This window comes from Saccoglossus kowalevskii, chromosome 14, assembly GCF_978046115.1.
Source record: "Saccoglossus kowalevskii chromosome 14, keSacKowa6.1, whole genome shotgun sequence".
Lineage (NCBI taxonomy): Eukaryota > Metazoa > Hemichordata > Enteropneusta > Harrimaniidae > Saccoglossus > Saccoglossus kowalevskii.
In genome coordinates this window covers 32,948,802-32,961,777 of record NC_140654.1, presented here as the reverse complement: position 1 = coordinate 32,961,777, position 12,976 = coordinate 32,948,802, and the positions used below count along the sequence as shown (strand labels likewise).

Genomic DNA, 12,976 nt, shown 5'->3' with positions numbered 1-12,976 from the left:
TTTATTTGAGACGTTCGTTTTTGGATGATTCGAGACAAAATGTTCAGGGAAGTAACAAAATAACTGCATTAGTTTGGAGAGGACTCTCTTGCCGAAAATAATCAAAATTGAAGTCGAATGGATTAGTTCCACAAACTTGTGCGATCAACTTGTCTTACAGCAAAGTGAAGTCTACGTGACCCGCCTGACCCAAATATTTAAATTAGCTATTTGTGAGAATTGAAAATAATCTGAACTGGTACCAATCAGAAAATGCCTTGTAACAGGCCTGGGCTTTCGTGAATGATTTCGTCTCTCCGATTGGTCACAGGAAATTATTTTTAATACATGTAATTGTTACTTTCTCGGTATCGTTTCGTATTTGGTTATATAGGGGTGGGGCTATAGTTTGACCCTGTTTGCGTGGACTGTGAAGTACGTGAATATCATTATAAGCTGGCTTGATTATGAAACAGGAAATATAAACCAAAGCTGTACTGTCAGACGTCTAGCGCAATTAAAACAATGCCCAAGTACCCAAGCTGTACAAATCTATAGAAAAACGTGTTTTTATTTATTGTTTTTGCCTTAAATACAAGTGATTGGGCATCATTTTTATCATTCGTTCCATGCTTCCTTTGCTAGTATGTCCTCTCCTGTCACTGCTGGTCAGATCAATTCTATCCGAAACTATTTTATATTGTCACCAAATCAACCACCACGCCAGCCACAGCCACGCAAGTTATTCCTAGTTTTCAAGAAAAAAGTTTGCCGTACCAAACTTGGTAAACAATTGTACAAGTGATTCGAGTGTTGGGTCAGACACTGAGAGTGCTACCAAATCCGACTTCAGGCATCGCTACGCATTGTCAGTGAAACGTGACTTCAGGCATTGCTACACATTGTCGATGAAACGTCGAATCGTCGTATTTATTTGACATTTGTTATTCCCATAACAGTATTTTTACAGAATAAATTAATTGCAATGATACATCATTAATAATTACTTGTCTGTTTTGGTTGTGTGTGTGTTTGCCTATCCCCTTCCCTATTTCACATTGAAAAAGTTTGATGACCTTGGTTTAAGAGCCACTGGCTACAGGGTTGTCAACATGTTACCTCAAATAAGCACCACCCAGAAATGAAAGTGTTACAAAGTGGCTCTTATTTGAGGGTTTTTACAGTAGTACCTGAGATATCAGTGTGAAAGTTGGAAATTGGTTAATTATGCAAATTAGGTGATTAATATGCACAAATATTTACCAAAAACTAATTGGGTCTCTGCATAATTTTAGATTCATTGAAATGTGATGATTAGTACTTTAGATATCAGTAGAAAAGTGAAAATTAATTATGCAAATTAGGTAATTAATATGCACAATTATTTACCCTGAAACTAATCAGGTCTCTGCATAGTCCTAAAGGATCTATGTACCAAGTTTCATTGAAATGTAATGCTCACTACTTAAATCAAAAGCTGAAAATTAATTAATTATGCAAATTAGGTAATTACATGTACTGATATTACCATAAAAACTATCAGGTCTGTGCAGTGTCATATGACATCTATGTACCAAGTTTCATTGAAATGTGATGATTAGTACTTGAGATATCAGTGGAAAAACCGAAAATTGACTAATCATTATGCAAATTAGGTAATTAGTATCCACGGATTATTACCAAAAACTAATCAAAATTAGTTCAGAAAATCTATGTACCAAGTTTCATCAAAATCCAATGAGTGGTTGTTTAGATATCAGTGGAAAAGTCATGGAACCGCTAAAAAATAGATAATTATCATGCAAATTAGGTAATTAATATGCACGGATTTTTACCAAAAACTAATCAAATCTGCGCATATGTTCAGAGCATCTATGTACCAAGTTTCATCAAAATCCAATGAGTGGTTCTTTAGATATCAGTGGAACAGTCATAGAACAGCTAAAAAATAGCTAATTATCATGCAAATTAGGTAATTAACGAGCATGGATTTTTACCAAAACGTAATCAAATCTGCGCATTGGCCCAGAGCATCTATGCACCAAGTTTCATCAAAAACCGATGTATGGTTCTTGAGATAGCAGTGGCAGGCACGCACGCACACAAGCACACATGAGCACGCGCACACGCACACGCACACGCGCACGTACGCGCGCGCGCGCACGCACGCACGCACGCACGCACGCACGCACGCACGCACACACACACACACACACACACACACACACACAGACAGACAGACAGACAGACAGACAGACAGACAGACAGACACACAGACAGACAGACAGACAGACACAGACACAGACACAGACACAGACACACAGACACACACACAGACACACAGAGACACAGACACACACACACAGACAGACACACACACAGACACACAGAGACACAGACACACACACACAGACAGACACACACACAGACACACACACACACAGACACACACACACACAGACAAACAGACAGACACACTAACTGCAAAGACTCCCATTTGGGAGTCAAAAATATTCAAAAAATGAAACCTCTCGGAATTGAACCATCCGTAGGGGGTGGACAAAAACTGGAATGACCCTACCCAGTATTATGGCATGTACTCGTACACAACAAAAGCGGAGAGACCGACCGTTTCACCATGCATGTGCGGGTCTAGAAGTTGTAAAATAAGAACTAAGTTAACGAATGTAATGTTACCTTGACAACTGTGAATAATATCTATGGTTTTCTCACTTCTACTTCAAGAGAGTTACCAAGTGTTTTATTTCCTCGACGCTATTTGATCATGTGATGAATAGTCACGTGGTATGTCATGTGCTTGTAGCAATGTCAGAACGGCTGACCTGGCGCAGGTTGGTGCAGATGCAGGTTGTGGGCACTTGGGCGGTTTTTTTTTTGTTGTTGTTGTTGTTTTTTTGTTTTTTATTATCCAAACAGTCTTGACTAGATAGTGTTAATATTTCGGAGCATTGTGAATAGTGGAACATACTCAAAAACGATTTTAAAATATAGAAAACAGATACAAACATTCTCTCTTTTGAATGCCTAGCAAGATTTAGCAAGGCTGTACATAAATAATCGAAAAGAAGCATGGTGAAAACAATAAAAAAAACTATATGATCCATATCTTGACAACAGTCAAATAAATAAAAAAGATGTTTATTTTTGTCGTTGAATTACACATTTGCGTTCAACAGGTTATAAAGAGGGGAGGCAAGGGGGGTAGCTGGTACAGTTTTACGGGAAATAAAAATTGCTTATTACAATTTACAAGGAAAAAAAGACGTTTTTACAGTTTACACTGAAAATTGAATTTTGGAGTGAATTGTGTCATTTAGTCGTTTTACAGTTTCGAAAATGAAATTTCCCTTGATTATTCTTTACGACGTTTTTGTTTGGATGTAAATTCTTGTACGTACCGAGAAAAATGACCCATTTTTACAGTGTACGAAAAAAATATTTGATTGACTACGTTGTACGTCTAGCCTGTGATTACAGAATTACGGAACTTATTTTTTCAATTTACGTTGTACGAACAAAAAAATATTGTAATTACGTTGACCGAAAATAACCCTTGCCCCCCCCCCCTTTATAAATAACCTGTATAAGCTACTCTCATAAATAAACTGTATAAAATTTATGAAGAATTGAGCCTTTGGTAGAATATAATATATGCAAAAATAAATATTTTCACCTCTGTTGCCATGACAATCATTGTTATGGATGATTTGCACTGGCATGCTATGATCTGATCTGTTCACCGTTGTGAACGTAAACATAAGTTTTCGAAAACAGAAGATGTTTTAAAAAATGAAGCCAATGCTTTGTTAAAGCGCGGTAGTCGTCGCGCAGCGCGTGTTCGAATTTCATGTAAGTAAACAATGTATTTTACACGCGTCGTATACGTCGCTCTGAGTCCCATGTCGAACAGGACGCGGCACGATAACTGCCGCCCTTTAAAAGTGTAAGCTCACATGACAGTGTACAGGGGTGAGTTGAAAGGGTTGGCAGACAGGCGGCCATTCATTCCTAAAGCATTCATACATTCCGTAATCCAGCACGGTATATAATATAATAATATGTTGTTCACAATAAGGTCTAGGGACCAGACTGTGTTCTTCATACTCTATCATTCAATAATTATTGAGATGTGCTTTACATAGAGGTTGACATTTTCAATATATAGGTTCATTCAAAAAATGTGTTAGGCCCTCGTATTCGGCACGAAGTGTTAAATTACGTTTACGAATATGAGCACTCAGTGCCCAGTTTTCTGTCACTTTACATTTTTTTCAGGCAATGTTCGTTCCGTGTTTCCATCTACGGAAAGAGAGATTTCCTACTCATAGCGACGTATACAACGCGTACAATACATCGTTTGTTTACATGCATTTCAAGCATGAGCTGCGCGACGACCACCGCCTTAACTAAAGTAATCAACTAAGTTGAGTTCAAATTTGTGGTACAAATATTGTACACGAGTCAGTAAAAGGATACTTGCACATGTCAAAACAACTGAGCCTACATTTAACCTCACAATTCGAGTATGTGGGTGAGACACAGTGTTATGTCAAGTTTACATTTGTGTTACATCCATGTACAAATTAAAGCATCCGTTTTTTATCAGAGCAAATTCAGTATCTACATGCGTTCCCGCAAGTATCACAGCTAAGTATCGCGGTGGAATCGAAATTCTAGGTTCCAGTTCATAATAGGAGTACAGTGATATTTTCATGTTTTCATTGTTTGGAAGTTATCACATGGGAACATAGGAGTGTTACTCGATTTTGAAATGAGACGAGTTTCTTCAATCAGTTAAGGTAGCGAGAAGGGAAATTTTCGTTTTTTTCTTGATTTTTCAAAAATCGAAAAAACGTTTACTTCAGACATTGACACATTATCCCAGCTTTTCAAAATAGCAAAATTCGGGTAAGACGCTGCTCAAATTGATGTTTCAAATGCTAGCACAAATAACTACGGCTGCCGTTTCGCGGATATTTGCACAATGCGTATGTTTAGGACGGATTACGTGATAACATCTTATGTGCATACTCTGTTGTTGACGATTCTGATATAACGGGTGATAAGCTTCCTTTCGCAAACAATGCGTGTTTATCTAAGCTTCCATTGTCAGCGTTATTATCAGTCTAGACTTCGTTCGAGAAACACGCTCATAACTTTGCACAACATTCTTTTAAATCGCTTTTTTTATTTCGTTTTATTTTCTTATTCAATATTATATTTTACTAACCTATTTACTAACGCAATGCCGAGGAAAAGGAGAGCGAAGACGCCGATGACAGACGAGGCAAAGAAGATTCTGCAACTCAGTAGTGCGGGGTCTTATTATAACCAACCGCCCGAGTGGTTTGAATTCGACGATGAGGTTGAATTATCCGCCTCCACCCGAAAAATATTTAATTACGCTACTGATGACGACACCGATACATCCGACGACGACGAGGAAGCGAGTACGGGAAATCTGTTGCTCATCGATATCAGGCACATAAATAAGGCCAGCAGTACCGTTTCTGTGTGCAGCGGATGCAACGAGGGGCACATGCGTCTTGTCGAAGACACAACTTCTCGACACGGCTGGGGCAGCAATTTGTTCTTTCAATGTTCTAGCTGCAGCCGTCTGTCAGAAACTTTCCCAAGTTCCCCAAAAAACGGCCACATTTTCAACGTTAATCGACAGTCTGTCATTGCCGCCAGAGGGATAGGAAAGGGACGTCGTGCGCTGAGAAAATTCAGCAGTTACATGGGTTTGCCGTCTCCGATTTCTGGAACATGTTACAAAAAACACGTTGAAAGCATTTTAGAAATGGCAAGGGCAAAGCTTGAGGAAGAGTTTCAAGATGCCGCTGAAGAAATCCGGCAGCTGAAACTTGGTTTAGAGGAGGAAGAGGATTTAGAAAACCCAATAGATATAGCTGTCTCCGTAGATGGTTCGTGGAGTTCAAGAGGTTTCACGGCAAAAGGAGGACTCGTGACGGCAATATCTATAGACACGGGTAAGTGCATTATCGTCGTAATTTACGTACAAAATGCTTCATTACACATTGAAAACCAGTCCTTTGATGTTTCGCCTGTTTGTGTTGTGTGAGAAAAATGGAAATTATTTATAATCAATTTACCCAACATCAGACGAATGATCGCATGTTTCTCGAGACTTGGGTTGATTTAGTGCTCCGTGGAAACACTTTATTTAAGGTAGCGAGAAGGTTTTGTGACGTTTTTAAATAAAACGTTCTCTGTCTGTTGTCTTGTTCAGAACAGTAATTTAGGTTATTTGTTATTTAGGTTGTTTGTGTCGTAATTATTTTCTAATAATTATATTATTGTGTGTCATCGTTATGTTTGTGTTTTTTGTAGGAAAGGTCATTGATTCACATGTTATGGTGAATCATTGCAGTGAATGTGAGAAATGGGATGGTCCTAAATCGGGACCAGAGTACATGGAATGGTATCTAAACCACGAGCCCAAGTGTCAAGCGAATTACGAAGGATCTTCAAAACAGATGGAACCTTATGGAACTCAAACTATATTTGAGAGGTCCCTAGAAAAGTATAATTTCAGGTAAGAATTACAATGTACCATACGTGTTTTAGTTGACGTACCTCAGTGTCGTGAATTGTGAAAAAAACCTGTTATTTTGTTTTTAGGTATACAACATTTGTAGGTGACGGGGACAGCACCGCTTATCACTCTGTCAAAAACACGTATGACGACATCGAGGTGAGAAAAGAGGAATGTATAGGCCACGTTCAAAAACGAATGGGGACGAGACTTCGTAGGCTGGTGGAGAGGCATAAAGGTATGAACTACTAGTAATTATTTTATTTAAAATAAGATGGTGGTATAGGAGTAGTACTGTTTTTAAATTCATATCTGATACTTCACTATGATAACCAATAAGACGAATTGACTTAAATTTGCATATTTCTCTGTGGTTTGTTTGTGTTTTAGGGGAGAACTTTTCAGATGGAAAGGGCCTGACTGGTCGTGGGCGTTTGACGAAATCGGTTATAAATTCCATCCAAACATTTTACGGAATGGCTTTACGACATAACAAGGGTAAGAGCACGTCGTGAATTTAGTCACATGACTGCATTCCCGAAACAATGACAGCATATAATCACATCATACGTTCCCTACGATGTAATAATATTCAATCTTTGGGTTGTTTTTAAGGGAATGCAGAGGCGATGAGCGAAAACACCAAAGCAATACTTGCCCACTATAGCAGTACGTATGAATCACCAAGACATCAACACTGCCCTACGGGTGCCGAGTCATGGTGTAAATACCAATCAGACCTGGTAACCGGAAAGAACACTTATCGGCCAATAAAGCAACCATTCTCCAAAGCTGTCGTTGAAGTGCTTCAACCAGAAATTGACGCCTTGGCGAACGTGAATCTTCTCAAGGGCACTGAAATGTGTTTGACGCAAAACTCAAACGAGTCATTGCATCATATGATATGGAATATAGTTCCAAAGGAGCAGAACCACGGAGTGTCTAGTATTAACGTTGGCATTTGTATGGCAGTGGCACACTTTAACAGCGGCATGGAAAAGTTTAACTGTCGACTTTACGAAGCGCTCAACCTTCCAGTCTCCGAATTTAGTCGACATGTGTGGCGCTCTATGGACAAAGAACGAATACGCGACTGTGAGGCAAAATCTACCAGTTCGGCAAAACAACGCAGAAAGTTCAACAAATACAAACACCTTACGTTAACGATGTTTGCAGAAGTAAACAAACAGACATTCCGACAAGCTTCGTCGCTTGAAGGCGACAAGCAGGGTATCTTTGTCAGAAAATATGATTGCCACAAGCCTCCCCTTGTGACTACGTTGCCCATAGGTTGTTTTAATAACATGGACACGTACAGCGGGCAAAGCCAATATTTTATCTTCAAGTGCGAAAGATCGGTTGTTGCACTGCCGATATAGTTACGGCAACAAAGGGAGAAGAGGAGGTGTTGCTGTCCTATTTAAACACAAGTTTAAAAAACACATCAGTGTAGTTAAAGGCACTTGTAATAATTTTCTTTGGTGCAAAATCGACAAGTCTATATTAACAACAAGTAAACACTTGTTTATTGGATGTATCTATATCCCTCCAGAATACTTGTCAATTTATAGAAACAATGATTTAGACCTTTTCCAAAATTTAGAAAAAGACATAACTAAATTTTCCTCCTTGGGCGACATATTAATTGTAGGCGATTTCAATGCACGTGTTGGCCGCATGAATGATATAGTTGATGATGAAAATAATCAACATATACCAGTCCCCGTTGACTATGTAGATGACAATTTTAGAAAACGAAATAATACTGACGTTGATTCGAAATACAGCATAAATAAATTTGGACGAAACTTAATCAAACTTTGTTTTAACTGCAATCTCATTATTTTAAATGGCCGTACTGTCGGAGATTCAATGGGAAAGTTTACGTGTCATACACCACGTGGTAGTAGCGCCGTAGACTATGCACTAACTTCAAAACAGTTTTACGATAATATTCAATATTTTAAAATCCAAAACACTACCCATATTTCGGATCACTGCTCGTTTACGCTCTCAGTTAAAGTAAATAACTATAATACTAAAACTATCCAACAAGGAAACAATTATAATCTAGAGGCATTACCAGTTAAATATATCTGGACCCTGCTGGAAATAGTAACCTATTATCAGTTATGCATATAGCGGAACACAGAGAAATCAGTGAATTCCTGAATAAAGACTATAACTCTGAAAATCCCGCCGTTGCAGTTTCCGATTTTGTATCTCTAATCTCGTCTTTAGCAGACAAAAGCTTGAGAAAAATAAAATCAAAAAAGAAGAAAACATATGAAAAAGAAAAAAAGAAAAAAACATGGTTCGATCAAGAATGTTGGTTACTTCAAAAAGAAATCAAAAGTATTTCAAACCTTTTAAAAAATATCCCAGAGACCCATTTATTCGTGGAAAATTCTTCAAGGCGAAAAAAAGACTACAAGAAACTGATCAAAAGAAGAAAAAAAGAAACTGCAGCATCCCGGCTTTTTGAACTTGAAAACTCTGAAGGTGAGCCATCGAAATTTTGAAAAATGCTGCGCCAAATGGGTAAGGAAAATACGCATAACACTGATAACACAAATGACTCGGTAGCGCCTAACGAATGGTTATCCTATTTTAATAAATTACTAAATCCATCCTCTGAGTATAACATAAATAAAAGTGATTTAGACGATGAAATAAACTCTGAAATATATCGATTGGAACACCATTTAGATAATAACACTGAGCTTGACAGACCAATTCTAAAAAGCGAAATTATAAAAGCGATCAAACAGTTAAAAAATAACAAGACGTCAGCGGAAGATGGGATCTCGAATGAAATAATAAAAAATGGCCAACCTTATCTGTTAAACGCAGTACATAAATTGTTTAATATAATATATAACAAAAGCATATTTCCAGAATTATCCTGGAGTCCTGGTTTAATAGTTCCAATTTTTAAATCCGGTGCGAAATCAAACCCTGCAAACTATAGGGGCATAGCAATATCGAGCTGTCTCGGGAAACTTTTCTCAAGTATACTCAACGAAAGAATAACAGGATTTCTGGACAAAAACAACATTCTTTCTAATAACCAGTTTGGATTTGAAAAAGGCTCCCGCACAACCGATAACCTTGTCATTCTCAAAACAATAATCACAAAGTACCTGTACCATAGCGATCACACCAAAACAACAAAGGAGTGCATAACAATGAATCGCAAACTAAGAAACCAAACAAATTATACGCATGTTTTGTCGATCTAAGGAAAGCGTTTGACAGTGTCTGACATGAAGCCATGTTTCTAAAGCTACTAAAGTCTGGTATTACAGGCAAAATATAAATAATAAAATAATAAAAGACATGTATAGTAAAGTGAATTACAAAGTCAAAGTTGGTGGGGGGGGGGGGGCTGACAACATCTTTTACATCAAAAGTAGGAGTAAAACAAGATTGTAACCTGAGTCCTACACTATTCAACCTGTTTATTAACGACATTCCAAGAATCTTTGACTCACCGACATGTTACCCTCCCTCTTTAAAAAATAGTAAAATTAACAGTCTTCTATTTGCCGATGATATAGTGATTTTATCAGAAAATAAGACCAGCTTACAAAATTGTTTAGATAACTTATCCACCTACACAAAACATGGGAGACTATCAGTCAACACAGAAAAAACTAAAATTATGGTTTTCAACAAATCGAACAGTCTATTAGAAGATAACATATTTTTCTATGAAAGTAAAGAAATTGATATTGTTAAAAAAATCAATTATTTTAGTATCACTTTAAGCCCAAATGGGAAATTCAAAAAAGCCATAAAAAACTTAAAACGTAAAGGTCAAAAGGCCATGTTCTCTTTAATAGGGAAACTAGACCTATTCTGACATATGGCAGTGATATATGGGGCCATGAGAGTTCTTATATATCGGAAGTTGAAGATATCCATTTACATTTCTGCAGATTTATTCTAGGTATCAAGAGAAACACTCCCATAATGGCAATATACGGAGAATTGGGTGAATATCCGCTACATTTATTTATACAAAAACAAATGATCGAATACTACAACCACGCAATAAACTGGCCTAACGTACTAATTAAAGAAGCAGCAATACTAAACAAGCAAATGAATAGTAAATGGTATATCGCAATCGACAGAATAACAATAACTGCTGAAAACAAAAATTTACAAATACAATTGGAAAAACAATTTAAACAGTAGTGAATAATTATCGAGAGGGTAATAAATTGAGAACATACAGAAAATTTAAAAATTAATTTGAATTAAAAAACTATTTGATATCACTGAAAAATGTTGAACTAAGACAAACATTATGTAAATTTCGACTAAGCAACCACAATTTAAAAATAGAAACAGGACGACATACCAAACCAAAAACACCTGTAAAAGAAAGAGTATGTGAACTTTGCACAAAAAAACAAATAGAAGACGAACAACATTTCATCATGACTTGTCCATTTTATAATGACCAAAGAAAATTAATATTTGAGAAATGTAAGAAACATATTAATAATTTTGATAATTTTACAATTAATGAACAATTTGCACTGACAATGAGTTACAATTTTACCTCATTTCATATCACACTCGGACAATTCACTAAAACTGCCCTCGACTTAAGACAGCAACACCTCCAAAACCGTTAACCCTTAATGCATTAATGCATCATTATTGTTATTACTTTTTAACAATGGTTTCTTATTATTGCTGTAACTTTAAATCGGTCACTGATAGCATAGTGGTTGTCGCATCAGACTCAAGATCGGTAGACCCAAGTTCAAATCCTATCTTAGGCTGAACATCAAAAGGTCAACCCCGACCCTGGGTGAGTGTACCACAGATTCAATGGGAAGGCCAATTCCACTGGCCGAGATTCATTCACCTAACGAATGCGACTTTGGGGGAACCTTGGTTAAGGTCCACAGGCGCTTGTGTTTGACCGAGCCTGGTTGACAGCCCTGTCATGTAGTACCAAACATGAATATGACTTCTGTGGCAAAATGCACTATGTGTCAGCACTAGCACTTGCAATTTTCACATACAAAAAAATGTCAGGAAATATTTTAAAAAATCACACACTTTAAAATCAGTATTCAGCGCACTTTGCCGCTGCTATACATTGATCGGTTCACGTGTGATTACATTGCCAATATTCCGCATATACAATATGTGCTTCGTTATTTGTAGAAACCATGGTGTTACGGTGAGCTTCTGTTTATGAAATTTCGTGTCAGTGGAACGGCAAAATGATTGAATAATGTTCATGTAATAATTATTTCGAAGTATGGTAAAACTCAAACTGATTTACCATATTACCATTATTTTGTAATTACCTATGCTAAGGAGTTAAGTTTTTTGCCTACATGCGTTGTTCGTTTGTCTGTTGTAGACAGAATAACTAAAAACATCATAGATGGATTCTACTAACATTTTCAAATGTAATTGCCACGAACACAAAAACCGTTCTATTAGGCGTCAGCACATCTGCAATGGAACAGATATGAACCAATTGATTTATTAGCGTATGGTAAAATGTAGTTCTGGTTGCTATAGAAACAACAATTCCGAGAATGATTCTTTTTATTCATAGAAGATATATTCTCATACAATTTTCAAGTCTTTAAAACAATCAGCTAGATTTCGGTAGGAATGTGGATCGGGTTGCCATGGGAACAGCAATTTTATGTGTTTTCATTTATAACTACAACAGGCTATTGATTGATTCTCACTAAGTTTTAAAGGATGGTTTCCCTTGAAAACAAATGTCAGTTGATTAGATTTTGCCAAGAAAACAACAAAACGTTATATATGGATTTTCATGACAGTTTATTCCGAGAATGAGGGGTTGATTGAAATCTGGATCTAGTTGGCATGGAAACAAAAATGTTTTCAATGACTACAGTATTTAGTCAGATATTTAAAAAAAAAATAATGACAACAATTCTTGAGTGTTTACCTTCCCAGACAATTAATCTAGATCCAGTTGCTATGGCGATAATTTTGTAAAATGTTCTACGCCATTGCCGAGTAGTGTCGTTGTCTACACTCGATTTGTCTTTCTTTTCAAAAATAAATTACAAGTATATGTGCGAATGATGAATGTATTAGTGAGATTGTGTAATTTGCATCAATGACGGAGGTTTGCGCCCTCTTAGTTTGCTGCTGATTTTATTACGTACACATTAATTTTTGTTTACCAAAACTGTGAACTCATAAATAAAGTTTGAACTTAGATTGGGAAAAGCTGTATAATATATAATGAAATGCAAATATGACAACAGGGATTAAAAATAATAATAGACATGCTATTTTGACTGGTATCAAATGCATTAAATAAGTCTTTATTTTTAGACAATTTGTGTTCTGCAGTTACGGATTTAGTATACAGAGGTCATAAAATACTAAAGCAAGGTT

The 12,976-nt window shown here is 36.8% G+C and overlaps 1 protein-coding gene across 1 annotated transcript in view; it reads right to left on the bottom strand.

Moving 5' to 3' along the window:
* The window catches only part of LOC100373078 (cathepsin B-like), an 80,062-nt gene extending 77,300 nt beyond the window's left edge, over nt 1-2,762 (bottom strand). The window contains exon 1 of the mRNA XM_085508165.1: nt 2,677-2,762. The gene's annotated coding sequence lies outside the window, so the exon portion shown is untranslated. The remainder of the gene's footprint in view (nt 1-2,676) is intronic.
* Between the last annotated feature and the right edge of the window lie 10,214 nt (nt 2,763-12,976).